Here is a 14,856-nt window from a genome sequence, read left to right as displayed (position 1 = left end):
GCTGAAGTCTTGAAGTTGTTTTTTGTGGTGTAGAGCTGCTCAAAGAGGCTCATTGTGCTCTGCTGCCAACTAGCGTTCGGGGTTTTAAGTGGAAAACAAGAGTCAGACGCTAAAATACGCTAATAAATAATTAAATAAATATCATCCTGACAGCATTTTGAATCGATAAAAGTATCGCCAAATGAACTCTTGATATAGCATCGAAACAATTTTGTCATGATTGGCTATGACTAGAACAGACCCAATCGCTGAAACCCGGAATGATCACGCACAAGGACTTGTGAAGTTTATTTGAGATCCAAAGTGACTGTTTCAAGGGATGTGCACGATCCTGAACGATATGAAAACACAATTTCATTGGAGATGTTACTTTAATTCCTTTGCTTTAAAAGGACTTTAAGTAAAAAATGGCACTAATTACCCCGCTCTCCCCTAGTTCCTCACTTTTCGCATACACCAAGTATACGAATGTAACCGGCAGGTATGCCTGTGACAGGTGCATGCCTGCTTGATTGGGGATGTAGTTCAGCTGTGTCTGCCCCTTTATAAAGGAACAGGGAGTGAGTTGACAGACAGTGGCTGCCTGCATGGTGGTATGTATGGTTGAAGCTCCTCTTTTTGGGAGGACGTAGATCACCTTTTGCTCATTTTTATTCTGCTCTTTTAACTAGATGCTGTAAGCGGCTAGACGTGTTGCAGATGTCATGAGCCACTGCGTGTTCTTTACCCACCTTTTTTTTTATACATTTTAATGTGTTTTTAGAGTGGTGCTGTATTTATTGTGTGGTTGACTCTGATTTCTTTTTATTGTTGCATAGGTCTGAGTCGGGCGTCGGTGCGTGTGGTGTTGGTGAGGGGGGGCCCCTTGTGGCAGCGTCGTCCTCACTCCAGTTCCCTCACTGTATTTGTTTATTTCCCTTTTAGTGTGTAGTGGAAGTTTCTTTTGCAAGGTTTTTCTTATTGTGTGTGTGTGTGGATTTGTTTTTTTAGCACGGAGTGGAGTGAGGTGCGCTGCCGCCTACTGGCTTAGTCCACGGCCTCTCTCTTCCCTTCCCCCCCCTGCGCAGGCGGTCGGCTCGGCCTTCCTGTTTTTATTCCTGCTCCCCCTTTTATTTTATCTGTATGCTGCTAATCAGAGTAAAACTGCACTTTTAGATTTTAAATTGTTCATTAAATTAAATTTTTATAAGCTTTTATGGTCTCAGCCATTTTTGTTTTGGTGGCTCCACTCTGCACTGACGGTACCTTGGTCACATTTCTGGCGTCGTCGGCAGGATCTAATTTCCGTTGTTGCAGTTGTGGTAACCAAATTGGGCTGCTTTCTTTTTTTTTTTTTTGGGTAGTACACGCAGTGTGCTCCTTTGGACCCCCCCCCCCTTCCTGTGGTAACCATTACCTGGGTTCAACGTCCACTGGTTGGAAGGCTGCCATCCTCCACCAATGGCTGATGAGGAAGCACCACGATCCCTGGATAATCTGTGTGCTCGGGCTGACCGATCACCAGATGAAGAGGCTTCTGGTAGAGCCTTTGGTGGTTGTAACGAGCCATTGGATCGGCTGGTATATATCCCGAGGGAGCGAAAATGCCCACATTTCCAGGGAAGGACTGGGGTTCCGGTCGAGGACTGGGTGGAGGAGATGAGGGCAACGTTACAAACCAGACGATTGCATCCTGTCGACCAGGCCTATTTTATTTATGATCATCTAGAAGGTGAAGCCAGGGATGAAATTAGGTATAGGCCACGAGCCGACAGGGAGGACCCAGAGAAAATTTTGGAAATACTTCAGGATATGTATGGGTGTTCTAAATCATATATTTCATTGCAACAAATGTTTTTTTCCAGGCAGCAGCAGGAGGGTGAATCACTGCGGGAATATTCCCATGCTTTGTGTTGTATTATGGAGAAGGTTGAACGGTGTGCACCACGACGGACGTTGGATGCCTCTAGGCTGCTTCGAGACCAGTTTGTGGAGAATGTGTTAGATCCCAACCTACGCCGGGAACTGAAACGGTTGGTGAGACAGGACCCACGAACCTCATTGTTAGATATCAGAGCAGAGGCTATTCGTTGGGAACAGGAGGGGCACTGTGGGGAGCCACGGGGGCGGGTTTATTCAGTCCCTTTTTCTTCAGCACAATATTTGAATGCTAGAGCCCCCACCCCTACAAACACCGAGGTTGTGGCCTTGCGGAAGCTGTTAGAAAAACAGCAAGAACAGCTGGACAAACTGACACAGGGTTTTCTAGCTCTACAGGCGGCCTCTCAACCCCCAACTAGCCATACGCGGTCCAGTGTGGTGTGTCGGCGTTGTCAAAGACCTGGTCACTATGCTCGTGAGTGTGAGAATGAACGTGTCCCCACCCAGCCAAGAGCCCCCCTTGCTGTGGCAGCTCGGGAGGCGGGAAACTTCCACCATCTGATGTGAGGGGCCAGACATCAGGTGGAGAGAGTGCTGGCTCCCAGGGGCGGGGTTCAGGCGTGCCCCCAGGCAAGTCAAATCTTGTGGCACAATGCCCTACAGTAGCTGTTAAATTAGGAGGGGTGGGCGCTAACCTTCTCCTTGACACAGGCTCTATGGTAACCACCATATCTGAAAGCTTCTTTAATCAATCTTTGCAGGAGGTTATTAGACCTTGCAATTGGCTGGCGTTAACTGCTGCAAATGGGTTTGAAATCCCATACCTCGGCTATGTTGAATTAGACGTTGTTGTTTATGGCCGGCTCATGCCACAGCGGGGTGTCTTGGTTGTTAAAGACCTTGCACGACCTAATAAGTCGTCAGATGTTGTGGGTGTGTTAGGGATGAATGTCATTAAAGAGTGTTACCAGCAGCTTTTTAATCAACATGGTCCTGCTCTCTTTGCTCTTGCTGAAGTACAGCAGACGCCCCAGGACTGGCAGCAGGCATTACAGTGCCACCATCAGATAACGTCTAGAGCTCAAGTGTTAAAACAGGGGATGGCCCGGGTTAGAGGCAAACACTCGGTTATCATACCAGGAGGCACCGTTAAATGGGTTTCAGCCACATGTTGCTCCCAGTTCACACAGTTGACAGGTGCTGCACTAATTGAGCCCTTGGAAGATGGCTACGCCCTTCCTGACAACCTTTTGTTCTCTCCAGCCATGGTTGTTGGTCAGGAGGGCACAGTTTATGTCCCTATTGTGAACGTGGGCAAGCTGGACATAACCCTCCGACCCCACCAGCCAATTGGCCTACTTAGCCAGGCAGATGTGGTCAGTTTCCCAGAGGGAGTTTCATTTGTCAAACAGAGCAGTAGGTCTACCGCTACGGTTGCGTCTCATACAGCTGTGGAGATGAACACTGTCCAAAAACAGGTCCAGTCGGTTGACCTATCAGCATTATCAGAGTTGGATCAACAGAAGGTGCGATCATTGTTGTTACGCCATGAGGGTGCTTTTGCCATCTCAGAGTTTGACCTAGGTTGTAGCAATTTGATAACCCATGACATACCCCTGCTTGATGAGACCCCTGTGAGGCAGCGACATGGGCGAATCCCACCGTCTGATTATGACGAGGTTAGGGCTCATGTACGTAAACTGCTGGACAGTCAGGTCATACGAGAGAGCTGTAGCCCCTTCGCCTCCCCAATAGTTCTGGTTTGGAAGAAGGATGGGACTTTGAGGTTGTGTGTCGACTACAGACTTTTGAACAGTAAGACAAGGAAGGACGCTTTCCCTCTACCTAGGATCGAGGAATCACTGGACGCCCTATCAGGTGCCAGATGGTTTTCAACAATTGACTTGGCCAGTGGCTACCATCAGGTGGCAGTGACGGAGAAGGACAAGATGAAGACTGCTTTCTGTACACCCTTCGGCCTGTTTGAGTTTCACAGGATGCCTTTTGGCTTATGTAACGCCCCAGTACTTTTCAGCGGCTTATGGAAAGGATGTTTGGGGACCAGAATTGTCACACGCTGTTACTATACTTGGACGATGTGATTGTCTTTTCCTCCACTGTGGATGAGCACCTGACAAGATTGGAGCTGGTCCTCAGTCGTTTCGAGAAGGAGTCCCTGAAAATTAAGCTGGAAAAGTGTCATTTCCTCAAACAGCAGGTGGACTACCTGGGTCATGTTGTGTCTGCAGCTGGTGTGGCAACTGATCCAAAGAAGATTGCGGCTGTCGCCGAATGGGCCCCTCCCCGGACTGTACCTGAATTAAGAACATTCTTGGGATTTGCAAGCTATTATAGGCGCTTTGTGGAAGGCTTTGCCCAGTTGGCTGCCCCTCTTCATCGGGCTATTGCTGAGTTGTCCGGGAAGAGGAGTCGTCACCGGAGGGAGTCGTTGAATGAAGTATGGACCCACCAGTGTGAGGGTGCTTTCCAAAGACTGAAAGACAAACTGATCTCTTCACCTGTTTTGGCATATGCTAACTTTGATCTGCCTTTCATTTTAGAAGTGGATGCAAGTCATGAGGGCTTGGGCGCAGTGCTGTCTCAAGAGCAGGAGGGAAAAGTCAGGCCCATAGCCTACGCAAGTCGTAGTCTTCACCAAGCAGAGAAGAACTACAGCTCCATGAAACTTGAGTTCCTGGCAATGAAGTGGGCCATGACACAGAAGTTCCGGGACTATTTGGTGGGCCATAAGTGTGTGGTGTGGACTGACAATAATCCCCTTAGTCATTTACAGACGGCAAAGCTGGGAGCTACAGAGCAGCGTTGGGTAGCAGAGCTGGCTGTATTTGATTATGCTGTGAGATATCGCTCTGGCCGCACCAATCAAAATGCAGATGCCCTTTCTCGACAACCTCAAACCAAGGCCTGTACCATCATTACGCCAGCTCGTCCAGGGTCTGTGTTACCAGAAGGACTTCAAGAGGTGGAATGTGCTCCCATTTCAGCCACCCAGTCCATGGTTTCTACGGTACCGCAACGGACTACAGATGATCTGGTGGTTTTGCAGCAGGCAGATGCAACCATTGCACCGATTATGCACCTGGTCGGGGAGCAGCGAATGCCTGGCCGGCTGGAGAAGCAAGCACTGGAGGTCGGAGCACAGAGGCTGCTTCGCCAGTGGGGTCGGCTTAGCATTAGAGACGGACTGTTACATCGCACCTACCAGCGACCAGACGGGGGTGAGCCAGTCCTCCAGCTAGTACTGCCAGAGAGCCTACGGGAAGAGGTGTTTCAGCAATTGCATACCCACCATGGCCATCAAGGCGTTGAACGTACTCTGGAGTTGATCCAACAAAGGTGTTACTGGCCACGTATGGGTGCCATTATTCGGGATTGGTGCCTGAAGTGTGAACGGTGTTGTGTGGCCGAAAGCACCCAACCCCAGGTACGAGCACCTATGGGTCATCTCTTGGCTTCAAGGCCGAATGAAATTCTGGCCATTGACTTTTCCATGTTGGAGCCAGCGAGGGATGGGAGAGAGCAAGTACTGGTTATGACCGATGTCTTTTCCAAGTTTACACAGGTTGTGCCAACCCGAGACCAGAGGGCTTCTACTGTGGCAGACATCCTCATCAAGGAGTGGTTTTACAAGTTTGGGGTCCCTACACGGCTGCACTCTGATCAGGGCCGCTGCTTTGAAAATAACATCATGTACCAGCTTTGTGAGTTGTATGGTGTTCAAAAGTCCCGCACAACACCCTACCATCCTCAAGGAAATGGCCAATGTGAGCGGTTTAATCGCACGCTTCACGACCTGCTGCGAACCATCCCAGTTGATCAAAAGCACCGCTGGCCTGAGTACTTGCCCCAAGTGTTGTTTAGTTACAACACCACTCCGCACCAGTCAACAGGACACTCTCCGTTCCTTCTCATGTTTGGTCGTGAACCTCAGTTACCTGTTGACTTTCTTCTGGGTCGCATTGAGGAGCCTGTTGCCGGCGAGGCCTGTCATTGGGTCAGTGAACACAAGAGGAGGCTACAGGTGGCTTTAGTAGGTGCCAGAGAACGAATGCGCCTAGCTGCTGCAGGGAGGAAAGAGAGGGCAGACAAACATGTTACAGAGGAGGTGTTGCCAGCTGGACAGAGGGTGTACCTGAGGGACTTCTCACACAGAGGACGCAACAAGATCCAGGACAAGTGGGCTCCTGAGGTGTTTGTGGTCACAAGACCTCCTGAGCCTGGAGGGGCCGTCTATACAGTTGCCCCACAGGATCAACCTGAAAAGGTACGGCAAGTCAATCGTTGCATGATTAAGCCTATACCTGTGGAACCACCTGTTTCGCCACATAGACCCAGTTCTAGAACAAGGAGCCCTGATGTGGAGGAGAATGGCTTCTGGGTTTTAAGACCATCAGGAAAAAATGGAACTGGTGTCCCGGCTGTACCTACAGTGGAGGCTGCTCCTGCTGCCTGTCCAGACGCATTCGACCCTCCTGTATTACGAAGGACTACTCGACAAACAGCTGGACAGCATACAAACCCACATCATCTACCAGTAGGTGTTGGGACTGGGGTAGAGGGGGCTGCAGTGTCTCGGGTGCAGGTGTCCAGCAGTATGCTTGAAGGGTTGTTTCGCCCGTGGCAGTGAGTTGTCGGGACGCCAACAAAAAAAAAACGGGGGTAGAATGTAACCGTCAGGTATGCCTGTGACAGGTGCATGCCTGCTTGATTGGGGATGTAGTTCAGCTGTGTCTGCCCCTTTATAAAGGAACAGGGAGTGAGTTGACAGACAGTGGCTGCCTGCATGGTGGTATGTATGGTTGAAGCTCCTCTTTTTGGGAGGACGTAGATCACCTTTTGCTCATTTTTATTCTGCTCTTTTAACTAGATGCTGTAAGCGGCTAGACGTGTTGCAGATGTCATGAGCCACTGCGTGTTCTTTACCCACCTTTTTTTTATACATTTTAATGTGTTTTTAGAGTGGTGCTGTATTTATTGTGTGGTTGACTCTGATTTCTTTTTATTGTTGCATAGGTCTGAGTCGGGCGTCGGTGCGTGTGGTGTTGGTGAGGGGGGCCCCTTGTGGCAGCGTCGTCCTCACTCCAGTTCCCTCACTGTATTTGTTTATTTCCCTTTTAGTGTGTAGTGGAAGTTTCTTTTGCAAGGTTTTTCTTATTTTGTGTGTGTGTGTGGATTTGTTTTTTTAGCACGGAGTGGAGTGAGGTGCGCTGCCGCCTACTGGCTTAGTCCACGGCCTCTCTCTTCCCTTCCCCCCCCTGCGCAGGCGGTCGGCTCGGCCTTCCTGTTTTTATTCCTGCTCCCCCTTTTATTTTATCTGTATGCTGCTAATCAGAGTAAAACTGCACTTTTAGATTTTAAATTGTTCATTAAATTAAATTTTTATAAGCTTTTATGGTCTCAGCCATTTTTGTTTTGGTGGCTCCACTCTGCACTGACGGTACCTTGGTCACACATAGTACACTTAATTACACTTTTTTCCCAAGGGGTACAGAAAATAACAAAAAATAAGTTAGTCGAACCAAACAAATATTTACATCCTTAATGTAAAGTTTGATTTCACAAAGGGTTTGTACAAATACACACATAGTTGGCCATCATGTATCATGGCATTGTTTATACTTTAATAGTAAACTGTGTTGCATTTTAAATTTTAGAGTATTTTACTTCAAGTCCCACCCTTAAAATCTTTTGATCTATTTTAAAAGCGTTCTCTGTCTTTTTATTATTATGCTTTAGGCAAATGAAAAAAATCTGTCATTTTCTAGGACATAGTTTCTGCAGTATGGAGTCCTATACTGTTCAGTATTAAATAAATATTTAATTCAATAAATATGACCCCATACACAATCAACCAATAAATCTCTCATATATATATAAAAAGATCATGAAATTGTGAAAAACCAGCACACTGATTTTAAATTAGCCATTGTATTCAATATATTTCATTTTGCTTTAAAAACATGTTATTTTAAAACAGCATTTTAAAATATTCATTTTTAATCATGTTGAATTTTACTATAATTCTGTCTTTTTTCAGAAGCTCATATTTCAAAATCGAATATTTTCCAAAGTAGCTTTGTTTTATTTCATGTTGCTGTTTTTCACAATGGCGTATTTATTTCATGAAGAGCTTTTTCAGCAGAATGGGTCTGTCAATCAGTGAAAGTGGGCGGGATCTAAACGCTCATTGGCTGATCCATGGAAATCGACTCATATTCCTCGATACCCGCTCAGCGGTGTGCCAGAGAGATGACATATTTCAGCGATATCCGCGAGGCTTTGCTGACATTAGAGGATCAAATAGAGACAAACTGTCTGCTGCAGAAGATGCAAACATCCACAACTCTGTTTTTGTAGTTTGAGGGTTTGTGTGGACCAAACCACAAAGGAGCTCCAGTCGTCAACATCTTTCACACTCCTCATTCTTACGCCATTCACTCACAGCTCACATCGTGACATATGTCGGCTCGCAGGAGGATCGACAGAGTGAGACCAGGCAGCTGTGCAAAGCGGGACAAGCCTGCTCGGGCCTCCTGAACCTTATGATATTTTTCTATTTTCAATGATACAATGATTATAATCAGGTCCTCTGGTTTTATTTTTCCCTCAAGAAAAATGTTGAACCTTTCCTGTGATGACGTTTCTGACATCTTAACACTCTCCATGTACATTGTGCATCCATGCATTGTTACTGAGATAAGCACAAGCAACCGCTCCATGTGGCTATAAGGCTAAAAACATTAGCTTGTTGCCCCTCCCACACGCGGCATGGTGCGTTCATGGAAACTCCAGTTCATAGAAGCTTAGTGGAACTCCAACAACCACTCAGCCTAACTTAGACCACTACTATACGTTCATGAGAAGATGAAAATTGCTAAACCGACCACAAAATCACCTGAATTATGCACACTCGCCCAAAGCCACTTTTATCCGCAAATTTAGAACCAAAACTGCCCAATTTCTTGTAACACTGTGGATGTGTTGAGGTGCATACTCCTCCTAGTGTTGAGGGGTGTGCATTGCGCCATCACGTTTGCTGAATCATCTTCGATCGATATAGACAGGGGAGTTAGGGTGCTGCTGCTCATGTCTGGGTAAAGGAATAGCCAATCACAAAAGTGTCTCCGCCTTGTCTAGTTTGATTGACAGACAGACCCATTCTCCTGAAAAAGCTCTTCATGAAATAAATCAGCCATTGTGAAAAACAGCAACATTAAATAAAAACAAAGCTACTTTGGAAAATATTGATTTTGAAATCCGAGGTTCTGAAAAAAGACGTAAAATTATAATATATTCCACATGATTAAAATGAATATTTTTAAAATGCTGTTTTAAAATAATGAACATGTTTTTAAAGCAAAATGAAATATATTGAATAATACAATGGCTAATTTAAAATCAGTGTGCAGGTTTTTCACAATTTCATGATCTTTTTATATATATATGAGAGATTTATTGGTTGATTGTGTATTTGCATGACGTCATATTTATTTATTGAATTAAATATTTATTTATTTAATTATGAACAGTATAGGACTCCATACTGCAGAGCGGCAGTAGTTCATCAGAAACTCACCTCTGCGCTATGCCCAGGGCTGTTGGTGCAAGCAACCGTGGCCTCCTTCCCCTCCTTGTTGCTAAGAGCTTGGAGCAGAGAGCTTGTTGCCCACCCAGCGTATTTTCTATGTACCCAAAAAGTTGTTTTTCAAACTGAGTTTTTTGGTCTGCTCCAGATCCACAATGATCTGAATAAAGGAATTTTTTTGATATGGTAAGATTGATACTCCGTAAATATGTCCTCCATCATGAGAAAAATGCTACAAAACATCTTAAAAACTCCAAAAAACACAATTTTCATCTGAGTGGGTCTTTGAAGAAAATGTTGTCTCACAGCCATTGGACAATAACAAACAATATTCCCCTAACACTCTAACCCTAAATAGCGCTAAGGGCAAATAATGTGTTCCACATCTCTTTAGCCTTCGTCAAAGTACAAAGAAACATCTTTATGTTAGTAGAAGCCACAAAAATGAGCATTAACTGTTGAGTCTGTCATTATTCATCTCCCTCATTTTTAAACACTTTTAAGATAGATAAAAGATGATCAGAGTGAGACTTTAAAGTTCATTTCTATCAAAAAAATTTTTTTTTTTGACAAATCTTCAGACTGGGGATTTTACTAAGACAAAGACATCATAAAACACAGACTGAGCCTTTCAGTCAGAAGGCAGCAGATAGCCAGGAGCTTAGTTTATTTACAGGCCAAAACTATTGCTAAGGCCATTATGACTTGTGTACATACACGTGTAGGATGTGCAGAGTGCATGGTGCATTCTATCAGAATAAGAAAAATGGAAAGTAAAAGAACAACTGTGTAGTTTTGTCAAGCAAGTGATAAAAGTACATCTACAGAGCTTCATCTCAATTTCCGTTTGTATCTTTTTTTAATCACTACGTCATTTTAAGTCCAAAAATAGAACAGGGTCAGCTTTGTAAGTCAGTTATTTCCTCGTATTTTTCCGTTATGCTAATTTTTCTGAGCTTCCCTCATAGCTACTTGCATGCACGAGCATACATACAGGAAGTGAGTAATTCTGGTGAACTTGTCTGCGAGTGGGAACTTCTGAACACAACTTATTTGCTTTTGGAACACAGAAGGAGCAATTTTCCCGCTGGTAAGTTTAACAAGACACTTCCAGATTAGACTGTGCTTCCTGTCTCCAGCTTTCATGTTGTTTTGTAGTATATTTAGGCAACTTTTGACTTTGCACCTTTCTAACTGCTTCATAAATTTTGCACTGCTTCTTTATTTGCCTTCCTTAGCTTATCCCTTCTTGCCTCTACAGCAAACTTTAAGCTTTGTTTCTACAAATTTGTACATTTTTTTAATAGAATACCTAAGTATTTTTGAGGTATTCCCTTATTACAAAAAAGTAAGAAAAACTAAAAACTTTATTGGCAAATAAAACTTATTTTTGCCAATTTACAGTAATCAAACTAATTGTCTTTATTGAATCTTTAGGCACCTTTTGTGAAAACTAATTTCTAAACAATCTTGCTTTATTAAGGGGTTTACAATAAAGAGAATTGCCAAATGACAATGTCAAACAGCCAAGAAAAGTATTCAGTCTAAGCTTTGGCTTTATATCTGTGCTGCATCATTGATGTTATCTCCTTTGGACTCAACTGTCATAAATCAAACAAAATCACCAGAATGGCTTCATTTGGACAGCAGCTAGAAGTGATTTCATTTCTTTGTGACTGACATCAAGCTCAGATGCTTAAACCAGCAGGATGTTGCTGTTTGAGGCAGGCAGAGGTCTTTGAGCCGCTCTGATACTGAACTGCACTTCCTTCTTGTCACATCCTGACGGCTGATAGCTGACACACTGACAGGCAGCGGTTAAGGCCGAATCTCACTTTCCATCATAGTGGGGGATGTTCTCTTCTGTCGGCCCTTTTGATTTCACAACTGTTGGCTTTCTTTTGCTGTTTCTCTTGTAGTATTATCATTGAAACATGTTGAGTTCTTTCTTAATGACATAACGTAGAAGTAGAAATTAGAGCAAAGAAATTCATCTGTTTGAGATGCATATGGTCACACTCGTTGGTAAACAATATTCAATTAAGTACGGTGGCCCTGAAGTGCAAATCCCACCAAGAAATCACTCAAGGCAGAAAAACATGTAGAAGATCTCAACAACTATTCAAAAACGCAAAATTACATTTTAGAAAAAATGAAACTTTTCAAAAGACAGAAGTAATTTCCAGAAATCAAAATGAAATGTTAAAAAAATGAAACAATGTGAAACCAGAAAACAGTCAGCCCTATTGAATGATGAGGTTGAGTTTTTTTAAATGTGTCTGAAGTATCCGCATACTAATAAACCTTTTTTGATTAGAACGGAGCATATCCAGTATCGCTTTATGCCAAATAACTTTTGTTTGAAATGATTAACAAACGTCATCATCTTACCAGTGATGTCCCAACCTGTACTAACCTTTTCTGGTTATTTGTTTTGTTTCTTTTTTCTTTTTTTTACATTTTATTTTGATTTCTGGAAATTTGTTTTGATTTCCAAGATATGTCAGTTTTTAATTTTTTTATTTATAACTGGAGTTTTGTTTTGATTTAAAAATGGAATATTGTTTTCTTTATTAAATTTTCATTATGATCTTTATATTGTTGCTTTGAGTGATTTGTTGGTGTGATTTGCACATTAGGGCCTCCATAAATAAGAATACTTGCTAGGAATTAAAATGCAAGTTGTTGTTACAAAAGTAAGCAAAAAAAAGTGATAATATGTCCTTTCAAACTTTCCTTCACTCTTTGCAGGAAAGAATGCAGACTGCATGTGGAGATTCGATGGAGCTGGAGCTCAACCATGAAATCCATGGAGAAAGAACACTGGCAGAGGTTGACCTTCTTGAGGATTTTGCCCAAAATATGGCAGACAGCATAATGGAATCTTTTCTAAGCATGATGGCTGAAGAGAAGGTGTCCATCTCTGATCCAGATCAGATGTTGGCAGAGGAGATGGCGTTAGTGATCATTGAAACAGCACTGGGAGAAGTGTGTTTAGCTCAGAGTGCGAAAGATCAGACTGAAGGATCGCAAACTGCTTGTAAAAAGACTGAAAATGAGTCTTTCATGGAGTATTCTAAGGTAGACTTGATGGACACGAGTCCAACTAAAAAGATCTATTCCGTTCCGCCCCCACATCCACCTTTATATCAGTCCGGCCTCCCTGTCGTGGGCTCTCTCGACTACCCCGACGCCCCTCCCACCACCCCTCTCATACCTGAGCTTGAGAGGAGCAGACACAGCTTTGCTCAGAAGCTGAAGGGAGGATTAGCCAATGCTTTTCTGCCCTCCCCACCTCCCCCAACTCCAAAAGACAAAGAGGAGAAGTCGAGCATTGACCCTCACATGGTACTGATGGAACATCTGATGCACTCGCTGTGCACAGACGATTTACCTAAAGGTGGCTATGAAGAAGCCCCTCAGCATGGAGCCGGGATAGAACATTTTGCTGAGACCTTGTCGTGTGACATCATGAGTGGGGTTTTAAGTGTCAAAGGCAAGGAGGAGATACAAGACACAATAAACCTGGATCTGTTGGCCCAGCAGATGGCTGAAACCATCATCACCCTCTCTCTTGATAAAACTAAAATGCTTTAATTGCATCTGAGACGATTACTTGTTTGTCTTAAAATTATTTACTTAAATCTTATTTCAAAATAGAGCTAAACCTGACTCACCAACTTAAAAGTTTTTAAAATTTGGTGAATTTGTCACAAGTAAAAGCATTCTGCTCTCATGTTCTTTCGGGTTAAGAAATTTTTGATATTGTGCTTCTTTTAAATTTGTTAGACCCAAATATGGTAAGGTTGACTCCCATGAGCCAAATTGAGATGATGCATGTGCAGCAAACAGATATAAAGATGAACTTGATCCACACAAGTACCAACGTGTCCATTAGATGGCACCACAGTAAAACTGTTACTGCCTGTCTTTACATCAGGTTAAGTCAAAGTTACCAGGATTCACCAAACTGTTTTCTGTGTTTCAGTTTTCTACACAAGAAATCATTTTCCCGTCAATAGATCTGTAAATTATGAAATTTTTATTAAAAACTTAGATAGACATGTAATTTGTGATCTTCATTTTGTTGTGATTTTAGGGCTTGGATTTTACAGAATGTGCACATATGAAGCCTAACGGAAAAAAACTGAGCCAATTAGTTAAAAATAAATTGCTTGTGGAAAACAATTTTATTTTGTGTTGTTAAAAATATGCATCACACACATTAAAATAATTCCAAGCTATGTTTCATTTTGTTTTTCTTTTTTTTTTTAATATTAAAAAAATGAACACACAGAAGACTGGAAAGGTTAAAAAAACCTTCTTGTAGAGATTAAAATTTTTCCAAAGAGAGAAACATTCCAATCAAATAATGACTTTGAAATGCTTAAATTGAAATAAAAACTCTTGAATAAAACGCTTAGTTCAGTTCTCTTATTTAGTTGATATAAATATATAGAGTCGAGGGCTGACAGGAATGATAGTTGTGTAAGATACAACCAAATACATGAGCACCAGAGTAAATACAGGCAGGCATTCTCACCATATTTTCTGCAGAACTTTCCATCAGCTGACAGAGCAGAGTAAAAACGTCTCTCCAGTCTGTAATATTGAGCACTGAGAACTTTGTCCAAAGTCACTGATAACACAGATGGAAACAGACAGATACCCAAGCTCTGTTAAGGAACTCTGCACGATTCAGGTTAGAGCTAGCGTTTCTAGCACTGTAGGTTGAGCGGCCTTTAGCCAACCACATACTCAGGGGGGCAAAATTCCAGGTTTTATGGTCCTCTTGTCCATGAGCAAGCCAGCTAACCCCAACTGATGAGACCTTTAAGTCAGTCAGTATAAATGAAACGAAGCCTTTTGGTTAGTGTCCAAATCAAACGGTTCTGAAATTAGCATCTAATCAACCCTTGTGCTATCTTAGATGACCCCACCCTTCTCCCTACCATGACAAAGGTGGATAAAGGTGGAAAGATTTCATGTAATCCATGGACACCAGTGAGGTTCACAAATCATTGAAGAAAAAAGGTTCAGCGCACTGTCTAGTGGGTCTAGATGACCCAACTCCCAATGTTAAAGTGCCTAGGATAGCACAAGGGTTAAGCAGGTAAGAGGAACAGCAACAATTCTTTCACAGCAACAAAGGTGGTCTCAGCGCAAGTTTTGAGGAACATCTTTTGTAATTTGAGATTTTACACTTTTTTTTCAGTCTCAAACCAGACACCAACTTTATAACTGTGGCAGAAACTGCTGTGACCCAGCTGAGCCGTTCCTTTGGCCAACTGCCATGTTTGCTCAACAAGCTGGCCGATAAGGTGATGAAACGCCACGCTTTGTTTGCCATAGTTTCATTTAGCGTCCAATCTTTGGCACTTCACATCAGC

The 14,856-nt window shown here is 43.2% G+C and overlaps 1 non-coding gene across 1 annotated transcript; it reads left to right on the top strand.

Annotated features, from left to right (window-relative positions):
* The first annotated feature begins 10,434 nt into the window (after window positions 1–10,434).
* Window positions 10,435–13,709, top strand: si:dkey-171c9.3 (uncharacterized). Its single transcript, XR_013650917.1, has 2 exons — window positions 10,435–10,556; window positions 12,218–13,709. It is a non-coding gene; the product is annotated as an uncharacterized si:dkey-171c9.3 (transcript).
* Window positions 13,710–14,856: the final 1,147 nt, after the last annotated feature.

This window comes from Oryzias latipes, chromosome 18, assembly GCF_053564925.1.
Source record: "Oryzias latipes strain Hd-rR chromosome 18, Olatipes_Hd-rR_3.1".
Taxonomy (NCBI): Eukaryota; Metazoa; Chordata; class Actinopteri; order Beloniformes; family Adrianichthyidae; genus Oryzias; species Oryzias latipes.
Note: the sequence above shows the minus strand (reverse complement) of the source record. Positions and strands in the feature narration are given on the sequence as shown.